Genomic DNA, 14,873 nt, shown 5'->3' with positions numbered 1-14,873 from the left:
TCAGCCCTGAGCTGGCACAGCTGTTATGTATGTCCAAAATGGTGTCTGCTCTTTGTCTTGCTCGCCTTTGTAAGGTGAGTGGAGAGAGAGAATCATGTCCATACCGGTCCCTTTTATTTATTTTTTTCTCTACTCTAGTTGGCCTGGTGAACTTTCCCCCATGGGGCTTCAAGCCTCATTCCCTCTAGGCTCTTCCTGCTGCTTTTCCGCCAGTGTCTCAGGCTACTGAGGTTTCACCTCACCTCCCTTTCCAGCACAGGTGTGTAGACACGGTGACTGGGGTCCCAAGCCATGGGCGCATGTGCCCTCCACGTAGGTCCACCATGTCCCACTAGTTCCAGAAGAATTTCCTCCGCAGTTTTTTGCCTAACCCTTCCCTGAAGCTACAGTATGTCCACTTTTATTAGACTAAATTTTCCTGGACTATCAGTGCGCTCCCTCCCTATTTCGCCATCTTGGAGCCGTCCGCAAAAATAAATATTTTTGAAAAATAAAAACAATGAAATGGTTACCCAAAAGTTGAAAAATCATCTGAGAAATTTTCAAGAAACATTGGTAAATTTAATGATTGCATCTTTTAAATTACAAGTAATTTAGTTGCCTCTCAAACTATTTGATAAATAATAACATAACTGGAAATTTCTGAGAAAAACAATCTTTTGAGCAGTTTATCCAGTAGTTGTCCAGTTAAAGACCAAATTTCCCTCCATTTCTCATTTTTGCTATCTACCATAGATATTATTCTAAAGTCAGGCCCCTGGTATGGTTATCATCCTTTGTAGTCATAAGAAGGATGACAGAAACGAGCTATGCTACCTAGATTCACATTCGCATCCAGCAGGAAAGTGATATATTTCAGCCTTACTAGTGGATTAGTCTAGTAACAGTGGTGGTAAGCAGTGTCATAAGCTGTGTTGTGGTGTATTTGGGTTGCCTGGATATCTAACAGTGCATCAAAAGGCTGAACTACCTCTTTAAAATGGAGTCCCACATTCCAACCCCTAAGGCTTTCAAATGGTGACTTGATGTGACTATTAGAGAAAATGAACATTTTCATTAAATTATTGACTGTGATATATGCATCATTTGATTCCTATGCTTGATGACAGTATCATTAAAATTGCAGTAATAAAAAGTAAGACAAGTGTGGCAGATATTTTAAAAAGACAGTTTCTTTTTTGTGTGCAAGTGTGAAACTAAAAATTATAGTTTGCAGTTAAGGAATAAATAGGAAAGGAAGGAAATGTTTTAAAATTGCCAAAATGTAGTAAAACAACACATGACTTGAAAATTCAATAATACAATCAAATACATCCATAACCAAAAAACTATAAACATTTAATTCACCTATTAAAGACAAAGAACGAATCATTTTTTAAATTACTTTATTTATTTGTTTGAGAGGTAGAGTTACAGATGGAGAGAGGGAGAGACAAAGAGAAAGGTCTTCCATCTGCTGGTTCACTCTCCAAATGGCTGCAACAGCCGGAGATGGGTCTATGCGAAGCCAGGAGCCAGAAGCTTTTTCCAATTCTCCCACACAGATGCAGGGGTCCAAGCACTTGGGCCATCTACTACTGCTTTCTCAGGCCATAGCACAGAATGGGATTGGAAGAGGAGCAGTTGGAACACAAACCAGTGCCTGTATGGGATTGCTGGTGCTGCAGGCAGAGGCTTAACCTACTATGCCATAGCACTGGCCCTGAAATAGTTTTTTTCTAAAGATTTATTTTATTGATTTGAAAGTCAGAGTGATGGAGGTAAGGGGGCTGAGAGAGAGAGAGAGAGAGAGAGAGATTGTCTATCTGCTGGTTCATTTCCTTAATGCCTGCAACAGTCAAGACTGGGCCAGGCCAAAGCCTAGAGCCTAGAACTCTATCTGGATGTCACACAAAGGTGGCAGGGGCCCAAGTACTTAGGCTATTTTTTTATGTTTACCTAGGCATGTTAGCAGGAAACTGGATCTGAGGTAGAGCAGCTAGAACTTGAACCAGCACTCATATGGGATGCAAACATTACAGGTAGTGGCTTAACCTGCTGTGCCATGATACCAGCTGAATAAATGATATTTTACATTCTAGTTTTATAATCTATATAAAAAGCACATTGGAAAAAAATTACTACACAGAATGGTTATAAAAGCCATAGTTCACAAGTAATACCCAAAAGGAAATTATGTCAGAATAGTAATATCGGAAAAAAAATAAAACTTATAGTAAAATATCAATAAACAGACAGACACAATGTTAGATAGTGAAAAAAAACAACTATTAGAGGATATCTAAACCACAAATACTTAAGACCTCTATAACATTGCTTAAAATTTCTGTAAGGAAAAAGTGCTAGAAGGAGAAATTTAGAAATCCTCAATCATGCTACGGAATTTTTAACTCAGCTATCTCAGAAAATCATAGATCAGAAAAATCATAAAATTTAATAAAATCACAGCAGATTTAAATCACAAGGTTAATAAACTTGATTAAATATCATTTTATATGCCTTATACTACATAAAACATACTGTTTCCTAGTACATCTGCCCGTTGTGGAAGAATTACACACATGAAAATTATAAATATAAATATGACAGGATGTATATAATATGTCAAATTCTTTAAGTAAAATATGGTTTACCTAAGATAACCATAGGCATCAATTTTTAATAAGCAAGAGCTCATGAGAAGAAATGAGCTAACAATCTGTGAAGAGAACCTAGATTCCAGTTCTGGGTGAAGAACTGCACTGTGAGCAAATGATAAGAAATGGACTCTCCATGGGTAGATGGTTGAATAAGAATAGAAGATTTGATCATCAATTTAAATTATTTCAGGGGTAGCTGTTTGGCTCAGTAGTTAAGTGGCAACTTGAGATGCTTGCATTCCATATCCCAAATTCAGAGTCCTCGGGTTTGAGTCTAAGCTTGCTTCCTATCCAGGTTCCTGCTATTATGCATCTTGGGGATAGCAGGTGATGGACCATTGTGGAAGAGAAGGGATTTAGATTCCTATTCAAGGTTGTTGCCTTCTACACAGAAAAGCATTTTAAGTATAGGCACAGATACAGTGCACAAAGTGATAGTTTATTTAAAAAGTGAGAAAGAGAACACACATACACATACACACACACACGCGCGCACACTATGTGTGGACATAGCTGAAGAGTGGACTGGGACAGAAAGCGAAAAAGGTCAGGAACGGAAGTGGAGAGACAGTGCCTTAGCACCCTGTCTCATCTTTGTCTGCAAAAAGAGGACAGAGATAGAAATAGAGATATAGAGATAGAGGTAGAGATGACAGAGATAGAGTTAGAGCACCCCTCCCAGTTGCTGGCCTCTTTTTCTGAGGTTGAAAAGGTGAAATGGCACCCTCCAAGTTAAGGGGCATACAACTGGTAAGGGAGTTATTTGACTGACATATAGACAGATAGGATTACATAGGGTGGGGGAGATGTGGCTTCCAGTTCATGGTTCTGATCTATCTACCTGCCTTATCCCATATCACAATACAAATGATATATTTAGAATAATAAAGGAGGGATAATCCCACCCATGTGGAAGACATGGATGGTGTTCTGGGCTCCTGCCTTCTGTCTGGCCCAGCTGTGGCTGTTGCAGGAATTTAGGGAGTGAACCAGTAGATGGAAGAACTCTCTTTCCTTTTCAAGTAAAATGAAACAAATAAAAATTTAAATTTCTTACTTTATTCTATAACTCTGTTATCCTTAAGCTTCAGTAAAATTCCATTAAACGTAACAAGCATAGTATAGTGACGATATGGAAAATAAAGTGGGGATGAGTATATTCACCTTTAGCGTTAATAAAGATGAAACCAAGCAGAGTCTAGTAGTAGGCAGAAGGAAAGAAAGATGAATCTATATGGAGCAATCTTGATAGACTACTTTGACCCCATGTTCTCAGGAATATGTAGGAGGGAAACATAGATTTCCAACAGCTTTGTGGATGAGTGCACAGATTGTTTCCTTAGAATAGTAAATGAGGGAGTAACCCCTTGATGGGGACATTCAGGTTATACTTCCATAAAATAGCTTATTGACTTGAATATGGCATAGGAAACTCAAGGGAAGATTATTTTGCTATGGAAACAGATTTTCAGTCTGACATGACTGAAATAAATTTGCCACAAGCTGTGTCTTCACTATACTTAAAAGTCTTCTATGTCTTTGGAGAACTAAGCCAAGGACAATGCCTTTCCTATTTAAGAAATAAATGTAGATTTCTCATTAAAAGTCAAAGCCATCATTCCAAAAGGATGAACTGGAAAGTACTTTACAAAGAATTCCAGGTAGTTAAGCAACTTAAAATAAATCTAAGAAAATTTCTTAGCTCTAGGCCCATGGAATTTTAATTTGATTGTGAACGGCATACAGTTTTGCTCCTCAACTTTTCTTAAGATTTTATTCTTGAAGGTATGTAAGAGTTAAAAACAGTGGCTGTTTAATTTAAATCTGTTTAAATTTTTTTAAAAAAATTCTTAATTCTTAATTTTCAGCAATATAAGGTAATCTTGAAATGCTAATATGTTGAATATTCAAGAAGAACTAGGATTTTGATATATTCGTCTATTAATTTAGATTTCATACTTCTAGTCTCTGAAGTTTATTGGCAAAAAAAACTATCAACACTAATTCACTTTTGCATTATAACTTGATTTGTGTACATTTAGCAATGAACTTCATCTACACATTGTCCTGCAGTTGTAGAATTGACAGAAAGTGGATCTACTACACTGATCATAGTAATAGGCTTATTGCTGCCTACCTACTCCATCTGAAAACATTAAGTAAGCACCTAAGCTTTCTAAATTTTCACTGGAAGAGTTTATAATACCTGAGAAATACCTACTCAATCCTTTTATCCAAGATGATAGTGTTTAGGATCTTATGATAATTGAACAATGTTCAGACACTTTAAGACAATGTGTTTCAATTATTTACACATCTTTGAATGTGCTAGCTGACAAGTCATTAGTGAGACAACATTCTCAGAAGATATTGGTGAAAGAATGTAGAAAAAAATAGTGTTTGTAATCATGATAACAGAAAAGGCAATTTAGAGAACATTTTCTAAGTGCATTATCATTGGTCTATATTCAAATTACCATCACATTGGAAATGGCTATACATATTAAATGTGATTTAAATAAGATGGAAGTTTGCATATCAAAATAATGAATTTTCTGAGTCACAGCAAATTTTAATGAGTCACAGCAAATAATAGGATTCTATAACTCACTGGCAATCATAAGCTTCAAACAGAAACTGACTTTTTCACTGTAAACAGAGCATCTAAAGCAAGTCTCACTGACCAGATAGCAGATAATCAATATCTACAAGTGAATCAAGGAATTAATTATTCTAAAAGAACCTTTAATGAAATAGGACAACATGTGCAGTAAGTTTATTATTCATTCATTTTTTTTTCCTATTGTGCTGTAAGAGGGCAGAATCTGAGTCTGTGCTATAAAGATTATTATTGAAACTTCCTTAGACAAGTTATTTAATTTGTAGACTCATACCTTCCTTATCTATAATATGGGTTGTTGATAATGTACTTATTTACTTAATAATTTTATTATAAGGATCAAAGAAAGAAAGACTATAAAGTCTTTGTAGATCTTTTAGTATTCTGACGATCTTATTTAAAGGTCATTTCCCACCATAATTTAAAGGTTATTTTTATTAACAGAGTAAGAGTCTTAAATATTTGTCATAACCCTTTCAATAGCTATTTGTAACTCTCTAATCTACTAAGTTGTTACTTTATAGAAAATACCTTCTATTGATTTTCTTCCTCAATAGCTAATATTTTCTGATTAAGATTATATACCCAAGAACTGAGACGACAAACAAGCAAATGTATCTGATATATTAATGTATTCAGAAATACTCATTTTTAATTTTAATTGCAAAAAAGTGTTTGAGGTAGTTAGCTTCAGGGTTCAGATGCCAGTGAAGATGCCTGGGTCTCACATCAAAGTACCTGGGTTTGTTTCCTGGATCCGGCTCTTGACTCCAGTTTCCTGCTAATGCAGACTCTGGAAGGTCACAGTTGATGGCTCAACTACTTTTGTAGCTACCACCCAGATGGGAGATAACAGCTCGAATTCCTTGCTCCTGGCTCTGGTCTTGCCCAGTCCCAGCTGTTATAGGCATTTGGAAAGTGAACCCTATCCCAACAGATGAGAGCTCTCTCTCTCTCTCTGTCTCTCAAATTAATAAATAAATACTATTTTATGAAAGGAGTGTGAAAATAAAACAAAAATTGCAGGAGTCTAAATTTATCAAAGTACTAAACACAGCTGAAAAACCTGAAGGGTATAAGATCAAGTCAGAGTTTCTTTATTCCCCTAAACTGAATAGAGTAGGCTCTATTTAAGCATGTAAGTTTGCTTTTTTTTTTTTTTTTTTTTTTTTTTTTGACAGGCAGAGTGGACAGTGAGAGAGAGAGACAGAGAGAAAGGTCTTCCTTTGCCGTTGGTTCACCCTCCAATGGCCGCCGCGGCCGGCGCGCTGCGGCCGGCGCACCGCGCTGATCCGATGGCAGGAGCCAGGAGCCAGGTGCTTTTCCTGGTCTCCCATGCGGGTGCAGGGCCCAAGCACCTGGGCCATCCTCCACTGCACTCCCTGGCCACAGCAGAGGGCTGGCCTGGAAGAGGGGCAACCGGGACAGAATCCGGCGCCCCGACCGGGACTAGAACCTGGTGTGCCGGCGCCGCTAGGCGGAGGATTAGCCTAGTGAGCTGCGGCGCCGGCCGTAAGTTTGCTTTTCATCAGAAGTCCCTTTATCTTTTGTAAAATACTCAAAGAATTCTGTAATCTTTGAAAGATTAAGAACCACTTGCTTATGGGCAGGCGTTTGGCTTGGTGGTTAAGATGCCTGCATCCCACATCAGAGTATCTTCATTTCCAACTTGTTTCCACTCCTGATTCCAGCTTACTGCTGATGCACACTCTGGGAAGCAATGATGATGGCTCAAGTTGTTGGGTCCCTGTCATCCATGAGAGACTTAGATTGAGTTCTCAGCTCCCAGCTTCAACCTGGTCCAGCCCCCATTGTGGACTTCTGGGAGTGAACGGGAAGTGATGGAAAGATGTCCCTCTCCCTCTCTTTTGGCTTTTCAAGTAAAGAAATAACAAACAAAATTTTAAAAAGCATCACTCACTCAAAAATAATCTGACAGTAGGTATACAAAGTAAATCAAAAAAAGTTTGTCATTGACGTTACCTAATTGTTAATTATGCTCACTGCCATCAGACTTTAGGGATGATCTTTGTGTGAAACATAGCTATAATCTATTACTAATTTATTTACTTACACTTTTTCTCATTTCCTAGTTGAAAATATTTAGGCATATATGCCATCACAATACATAGTGTTCAATGGAATTAGTTTTATAAATCTATAAATTTTAAAGAATTTTAGCCAAGATTTCTTACAGTATCCATAATTAAAAAATAGATTTTAATGGCTAGATCAATAGCACTGTTCAAGCTAATATAAAGTTTAAATATTGCCTAAAGTGCTTGAAGTACTGAGGGCTAATTAAAACAACAACAACAACAACAACAACAAAAACAAAATAAGAAACTACCATTTTAATATTTTGTGCTGTAAATCTTTTTGTTTCTTATATTCTCCTTTATAACTTTTGCTTTGGAAGTTTAGAAGAGCCAATAAAAACTGAACAATAAGAACATTAAGATTTTTCATTTTAGAAATTGCCACATTTTGGAATTCAGAGAAGTTACCTCATAAAGCAGATTGATTTCTATGTTTTCTCTCTTAAGTCATTGTATTCTCGGGTCTTGTCTACATAATTTTGTCTTTATAGTTTCACAGAAAGTCATAATAAATTGTGCAATTTCTTTCCCACTGGTTTCTGGATTAGGTCTTCACTTTTATCGGAAAAGTACCCAATAAAAACCTCAACTTTTCTTGGTAAGGCAGATAAATATATGGAATGAAGACAATTTTGATGATTTTTCTTTATCACTTACTTCCTAAATATAATAAATATTGATAAATATATCCTGTAATTTCAATTAAAAAGATTATAGATGTAGAGATCTGATTCCCCATAAATGACAAAGAATATTTATCAGAGAAGCTGGCAGTAGAGACATCTTCTTTCATGAGATTTTATTAAGCAAAATATCCTATAAGTGAAAAATACATAACAATCATCATACAAATATATCAAAAATAAAATTTAAGACAATGTAGAAGACTATATGATCAATATATGCTATGGCTTATACTTTCTTATACTTAATTTATAAAAGATTTGTTAATCTATATTTAAAATATATTCCATTCAAAATTAGTTAAGATTAAATATTTTCCTTGTTGATAAATTTTTGGTCTCAAAGAATGGAAATATACTTACATTCATATAAATTAATGCAGGATTCCAGGGGAATCTGGAGAGCTCTTGTAAGGCGTGTTATATGAACTGGGAATTCCGCAGATGCATTTTTTCCTCTTATTTCAAGAAAGTATTTATTTATTTATTTTTCATTTTATTTGAAATTCAAATAGACGGGAAGAGAGATACAGGGACAGAGAGGAGGGATCTTCTGTCCTCTGGTTCACACTCCAAATTCCTACAACAGACAGGGTTGGCTTAGGAGAAAGCCTAGAACTCACTGGTCTCCCACGTGGGTGGCAGAGACACTTTGAGCTATCACTTGCTGCCTCCCAGCTTATGCAATAGCAGAGAGCAGGAACTGGGTGTGCACTCAGAACACAAACCGGGCACTAATATATGGAATATGTGTATCTTAATCACTGCACCAAATGCTTACCTGCTTCTTTCTCTTTCTCTTTCCATAGCCCTCTTTCTTTTAATAGTACAATGAATTTTATTCCCACTGCTTAACTCTTTCTGTACTACAGCAAGAATTTTTGTCACATGCCTTGTAGCATTTTCTATTGGTGTGGACTAAGATTTGTTTCAATCAAATAATATTGAAGTTGGCCATATGTCTTGGTTTAATCAATTAATTCTAGCAAACAGGCATAATTTTGAGTTTGGATAACTTACATTTTAGTTTGACTTCTTGTGCTGCTTTAACTTGTCATGAGACAAACACATCTCAACCACCGTTCCATTTATGAGAGCTCCAGAGTAAACCACGTGGGAATATGTGAATGAACCATGCTAGAAACCTAGAATGCAACTTAACCTACTCCACCTAGCCTGCATCAGCTAAACCCCTGGATACACTGAAATCTACATGCAAGAACATAATAGATTTTGAGGTTATTTGTATACAATAAAAATAGACAAATGAGTTATCTTTTCTTGTACTATTCTGTCATTCATTGAAGAATTGATGTCTCTGTTTACATTGCATGCATATAAATTATCAAATGGTTAAAAATATTTTCAATTCCAAGCTTGATATGACCTTACTACTGTACTGTGTGTCCAGTACTATCTGACTTTTGAAAGAGAATCTGATTGTTAGCTGAAAATAGATTAACTAGTAATAAATCACTTGTCAACTGGACTAATGGTTTAATCTTGACTTCCTATTCTGGACGGTGAGCAGAACAAGTTTTCAGGAAATTCTGATTAAAATAGGTGTGAACAGGAGATATATAAAGGATTCTTCCTATTATAGTATATAAAGTAAGAATGTATATTTTTAAATATTGATGTGTAGGTTATTTGCGTAGCACTATATGTTCTTCAATCTATCCATATGCCTATTCCCATAACATAAAAATATATTTATAACATATGGAAATACATATACAGAATATTAGATCTCATAGTACGGTGGTCAAACTCTAGGAAACTTTTCTAATAATTAAACACCACTACTAAGTTGAATTAAAAATAAAAAAAATAGAATTATATTGGTAGGATGGCAGAATTATAAGCCCCAGATCTTATTCCCAAGAGAGAAATGTCAAAAACAGATTTATTGAAATGGGTAAGAAAAGGCATTTCATTTCATTTCAATTGTTTCAGTTCTTCTAAATTATCAAAGCTTACAAATGGAAGGATAACCAAATCTCAGCTTCTCCCTTGTTAGGGGAAGAGAAAAAAAAAATATGTTTGCTATTTCAGTTTTTGAAGGATTTACCAATGGATTGGTTTCTGCCTCACATGACCAAAAGCATTGATTGAACTGGCATTTTTGTAAGCCCATGGGATGCAGGGACAAAAGCCATGCAGTGGCTTGTCGTCATGAAGGAGAATCTGGAATATTACAGAGGGAACAGAGATTGCAACTAAATACAGATGAGAAAAATGATGTAATAGCAAAATAATAATGTTGATAACATGATGAACACTCTGGCAAAGTTGGTAAAGCCTCTGCCTGCAGTGCCAGCATCCCATATGGGCGCCAATTAGAGTCCCGGCTGCTCCCCTTCTGATCCAGCTCTCTGCTATGGCCTGGGAAAGCAACAGAAGATGGTCAAAGTCTTTGGGCCCCTGCATCCACAAGGGAGACCTGGAAGAAGCTCCTGGTTCCTGGCTTGGGATCAGAGCAGCTCTGGCTATTGTGGCCCATTGGGAGTGGGATGCAGCAGATGGAAGACCTCTTTCTCTCTCTCTCTCTCTCTCTGCCTCTTCTTCTCTCTCTGTGTAATTCTAACTTTCAAATAAATAAATAAATCTTTAAAGAAGAATCAAATTGGCTGGCGCCGTGGCTCAATAGGCTAATCCTTGACCTAGCGGCGCCGGCACACCAGGTTCTAGTCCCAGTCAGGGCGCCGGATTCTGTCCCGGTTGCCCCTCTTCCAGGCCAGCTCTCTGCTGTGGCCAGGGAGTGCAGTGGAGGATGGCCCAGGTGCTTGGGCCCTGCACCCCATGGGAGACCAGGAGAAGCACCTGGCTCCTGCCTTCGGATCAGTGCGGTGTTCAGGCCGCAGCGCGCCAGCCATGGTGGCCATTGGAGGGTGAACCATCGGCAAAGGGAAGACCTTTCTCTCTGTCTCTCTCTCTCACTATCCACTCTGCCTGTCAAAAAGAAAAAAAAAGCATCAAATGGATGTGATAAATTCAGAATATTTCATCACACAGTTGAAGAATAGATTCTTTTCATCATTGCATGCAACTGTCTCTAAGATTAACTATATGCTAGGCCATAAAGGAAGTCTCAGCAAATTTTAAAAAAATTGAAATCATACCATGTTTCTTATCTGAACACAATGGGATGAATATTGAAAATTAACAACTTTGGCTGGCGCTGTGGCTCACTTGTCTAATCCTCTGCCTGTGGTGCTGGCACCCTGGATTCTGTCCCAGTTGCTCCTTTTCTAGTCCAGCTCTCTGCTGTGGCCTGAGAAGGCAGTGGAGGATGGCCCAAGTCCTTGGGCCCTGTATACACATGGGAGACCGGGAGGAAGCACCTTGTGGGGAGCAACTCGGACTAGACTAAGTTACTGGAATTAAGACTTATTCTATGCATCTGCTCTCCCACAATATGGCGCTGAGAAGGGAGAAACAGCTTCTACACAGCTGCCTCCAGTTCAACCAATAAACTGTAGGACCTGCTCCTGATTGGAGGAGAGCAGCATACTCGGCGTGTGGGTAGCAGAGTTGGGATTGGTGGAAGAGGACTATAAAGGAGGAGAGAGACAACATGCACCAGGAACATCTAAGGGGAACATCTATCTGAAGGAACACCTGTGCAGCCCCCGAGAGGGCCAGCCGGCCGGCGGTGTGCCGCTCCCCTGTGGAAGTGGGGAAAGTGGCAGGGGGAACCGCCCTTCCACGGAGGTGGAAGGGTCGGTAGCCAACCCGGGAAGAACCAGCAGCAAACCCGGGGAGGGCCGAGCAGGCAAAAGAACAGCGCAGGGTCCTGTGTCGTTCCTCCACAAAGAGGGGGAGCGACAGCACCTGGCTCTTGGCTTTGGATTGGTGCAGCGTGCTGGCCGTAGCAGTCATTTGGGGGGTGAACCAACGGAAAGGAAGACCTTTCTCTCTGTCTCTCTCTCTCACTGTCTAACTCTGCCTGTCAAAAAAAAATTAACAACTTAAGAATCGCTAGAAAATATGCAAACATATGGTGACTGAACAACACTCTCTTGAATTAACAGTGGGTCATAGAATAAATAAAAAGGGAAATCAAAAAATTTCTGGAAATTAAGATGACAAAACAATATATCAAACCTTATGGGATACAGCAAAAGCAGTATTAAGAGGGAAGTTTATACCAGTTAGTGCCTACATTGAGAACTTGGAAAGGCATCCAGTTAATGAACTACAAATACATCTCAGAGACCTAGACAACAATACTAAACCAAACCAAAGATTAGGAGGAGGAAAGAAATAATTAAAATTTGAGAATAAACAAAATTGAAACCTAAAACACAAACAAAAGATCAGTGAAATAAAAAGCTATTTTTTAAAAAATATAAGCAAAATTGATAAAGCATTGGCCCAAGTAACAAAAAATATGGAGGGGAGGGAGAACACTCATAAAAATAAAATCAGAGATGAAAAAAGAAATGTGACAATGGATATCACAGAAATAAAAAGAATCATCAGGTATTACTATGCCCTAAAACTGGAAAATCCAGAAGAAATGGATAGATCCCTGGACATATATAATCCACCAAAATTAGTCATGAGGACATAGAAAATCTAAACAGACCAAAACCAAGGCAAAAATTGAAATAGTAATAAAGACCCCCCCACCCCGCCGCGCCGCCGACAAAGAAAACCCAGGACTAGATGGCTTCACTGCTAAATTCTACCAAACTTTTTAAAGAATTAATTTCAATTCTCAAACTATTCAAAACAATTGTAATGAGGGAATCTTCCCAAACTCCTTCTATGAGATTAGCATAACCTTAATTCCAAAATCAGAAAAAGATACAACAAAGAAAGAGGAAGAATTTTACTGATGAACATAGGTGCAAAAGTACTCAACAAAATATTAGCTATTTGAATCCAACAACACCTCTGAAAGATCATTCACCTGGACCAAGTGAGATTTATCCCTGGTATGCAAGGCTGGCTTAACATACGCAAATCAATAAATGTGATTTATTTAGATCAATAACTGTAATGGCAATAGCAAACTGAAGAATAAAAACCATATGATTGGGACCAGCAATGAGGCGTAATAGGCATCCCATATGGTTGCCAGTTCCTTTACCAGCTGTTCTTCTAATCCAGCTCTCTGCTAATGGCCTGGGAAAGCAGTGGAAAATGTACCAAATATTTGGGCCCACACCCACATGGGAGATTGGGAAGAAGCTCCTGGCCCCAGGCTTCAGAACAGCCTAGCTCCAGCTGTTAAAGACATTTGGGGAGTGAATCAGCAGATGGAAAACCTTTCTCTGTTTCTCCCTTTCTCTGTCTGTAAGTCTGCCACTCAAATAAATAAACTGAATCTTCAAAAAAACCAATATATGATTATCTGAATAGATACAGAGAAAGTATTTGACAAAATACAACATCCTTTTATGAAGAGGACCTCAAACAAATTGGGTATAGAAGCAACATTCCTCAACACAATCAAGGCAATATATGACAAACCCACAACCAGCATCATATTGAGTAGGAGAAAAATTGGAAGCATTTCCAGTAAGATGTGGAACCTGACAAGGATGCCCACTTTCAATACAGTCCTGGAAGTTTTAGCAAGAGCCATTACACAAGAAAAGGAAATAAAAGGGATATAAATTGGAAAGGAAGAAGTCAAGTTACCCCAGTTAGCAGATGACATGATTACACATATAGGTAAACCAAAAGACTGCACTAAGAGACTATTGGACTTAGAAGTTTGGTGAAGTTGCAAGATATAAAATCAACACACAAAAATCAATAGCCTTTGTATACACAGATACAATGCCATGGCTGAGAAAAAAGTTGTAAGATCAGTCCAATCTGGGGTGGCGCTGTGGCGTTAATGGGTAAAACTGGCGTCTTCCCATCTGGGTGCTGTTTCAAGTCCTGATTGCTCCACTTCTGATACAGCTCTCCATTAATGGCCTGCAAAAGCAGATTTTCAAATAAAATAAATAAATATTTTTTTAAATATTAATACCATTCATAATAGCTATTAAAGTATTTAAATACCTTGGAATAAATTTAACCAAGAAGGTAAAAATTATGGAACATTAAAGAAAGATATAGAATAAGACACACACAAAAAGGAAAAAAATCTTCTGTGTTCGTGAGTTGGAAGAATTAATTCCATCAAAATGGAATTAATTAATTAATTTCCATCAAAATTTTTAGATTTGATATGATCCCAATCAAAATATCAACCAGGCCTGGCACTGTGGCTTAGCTGGTAAAGCTACTGCCTGCAGTGCTAGCATCCCATATGGGTGCTGGTTCAAATTTTGGCTGTTCTAGCTCCCTTCAAATGGCCTGTGAAAGCAGCATAGAATGGCCCAAGTACTTGGCCACTACACACATGTGGGAGACTCAGAAGCTCCTGACTCCAGGCTTAGGAATGATCCAGATCCAGCCATTGCAGCCATTTGGGGAGTGAACCAGTGGATGGAAGATCTCTTTCTCTCTCGGCTTCTCTCCCTCTCCCTGTAACTCTGCCTTTCAAATAAATAACTAAATCCTTAAAAAAAATAAAAAATGAAATTCAGCCACAACAAAACAAACAATCCAGTTAAAAAATAAGCAAAGGACTTGAAAAGGCATTTTTCAAAAGAGGAAATTCAAATGACTTGCAGATACATTAAAAAAAATGCTAAGGATCATTAGCCATTAGAGAAATGCAAATAAAAACTGCAATAGGATTTCATCTCATCCCAGTTAGAATGGCTCTCATACAGAGATCAAAAACCAATAAATGCTGGGAAGAATTTGGAGGAAAAGTACCTTAATCCACAGTTGGTGGGAATGCAAACTAGTACAGTCACTG

The 14,873-nt window shown here is 37.8% G+C and overlaps 1 long non-coding RNA gene across 2 annotated transcripts in view; it reads right to left on the bottom strand.

Moving 5' to 3' along the window:
- Window positions 1-7,678: 7,678 nt before the first annotated feature.
- The window catches only part of LOC127491646 (uncharacterized), a 153,696-nt gene continuing 146,501 nt past the window's right edge, over window positions 7,679-14,873 (bottom strand). For both annotated transcript variants that reach the window (XR_016231718.1, XR_011387402.2), the window contains one exon: window positions 7,679-13,978. This is a non-coding gene — a long non-coding RNA (uncharacterized LOC127491646). The remainder of the gene's footprint in view (window positions 13,979-14,873) is intronic.

Source organism: Oryctolagus cuniculus, chromosome 3 (assembly GCF_051225735.1).
Source record: "Oryctolagus cuniculus isolate XC-2025 breed Fujian yellow rabbit chromosome 3, ASM5122573v1, whole genome shotgun sequence".
NCBI classification, from domain to species: Eukaryota; Metazoa; Chordata; class Mammalia; order Lagomorpha; family Leporidae; genus Oryctolagus; species Oryctolagus cuniculus.
This window is presented reverse-complemented; position numbering and strand designations above follow the sequence as displayed.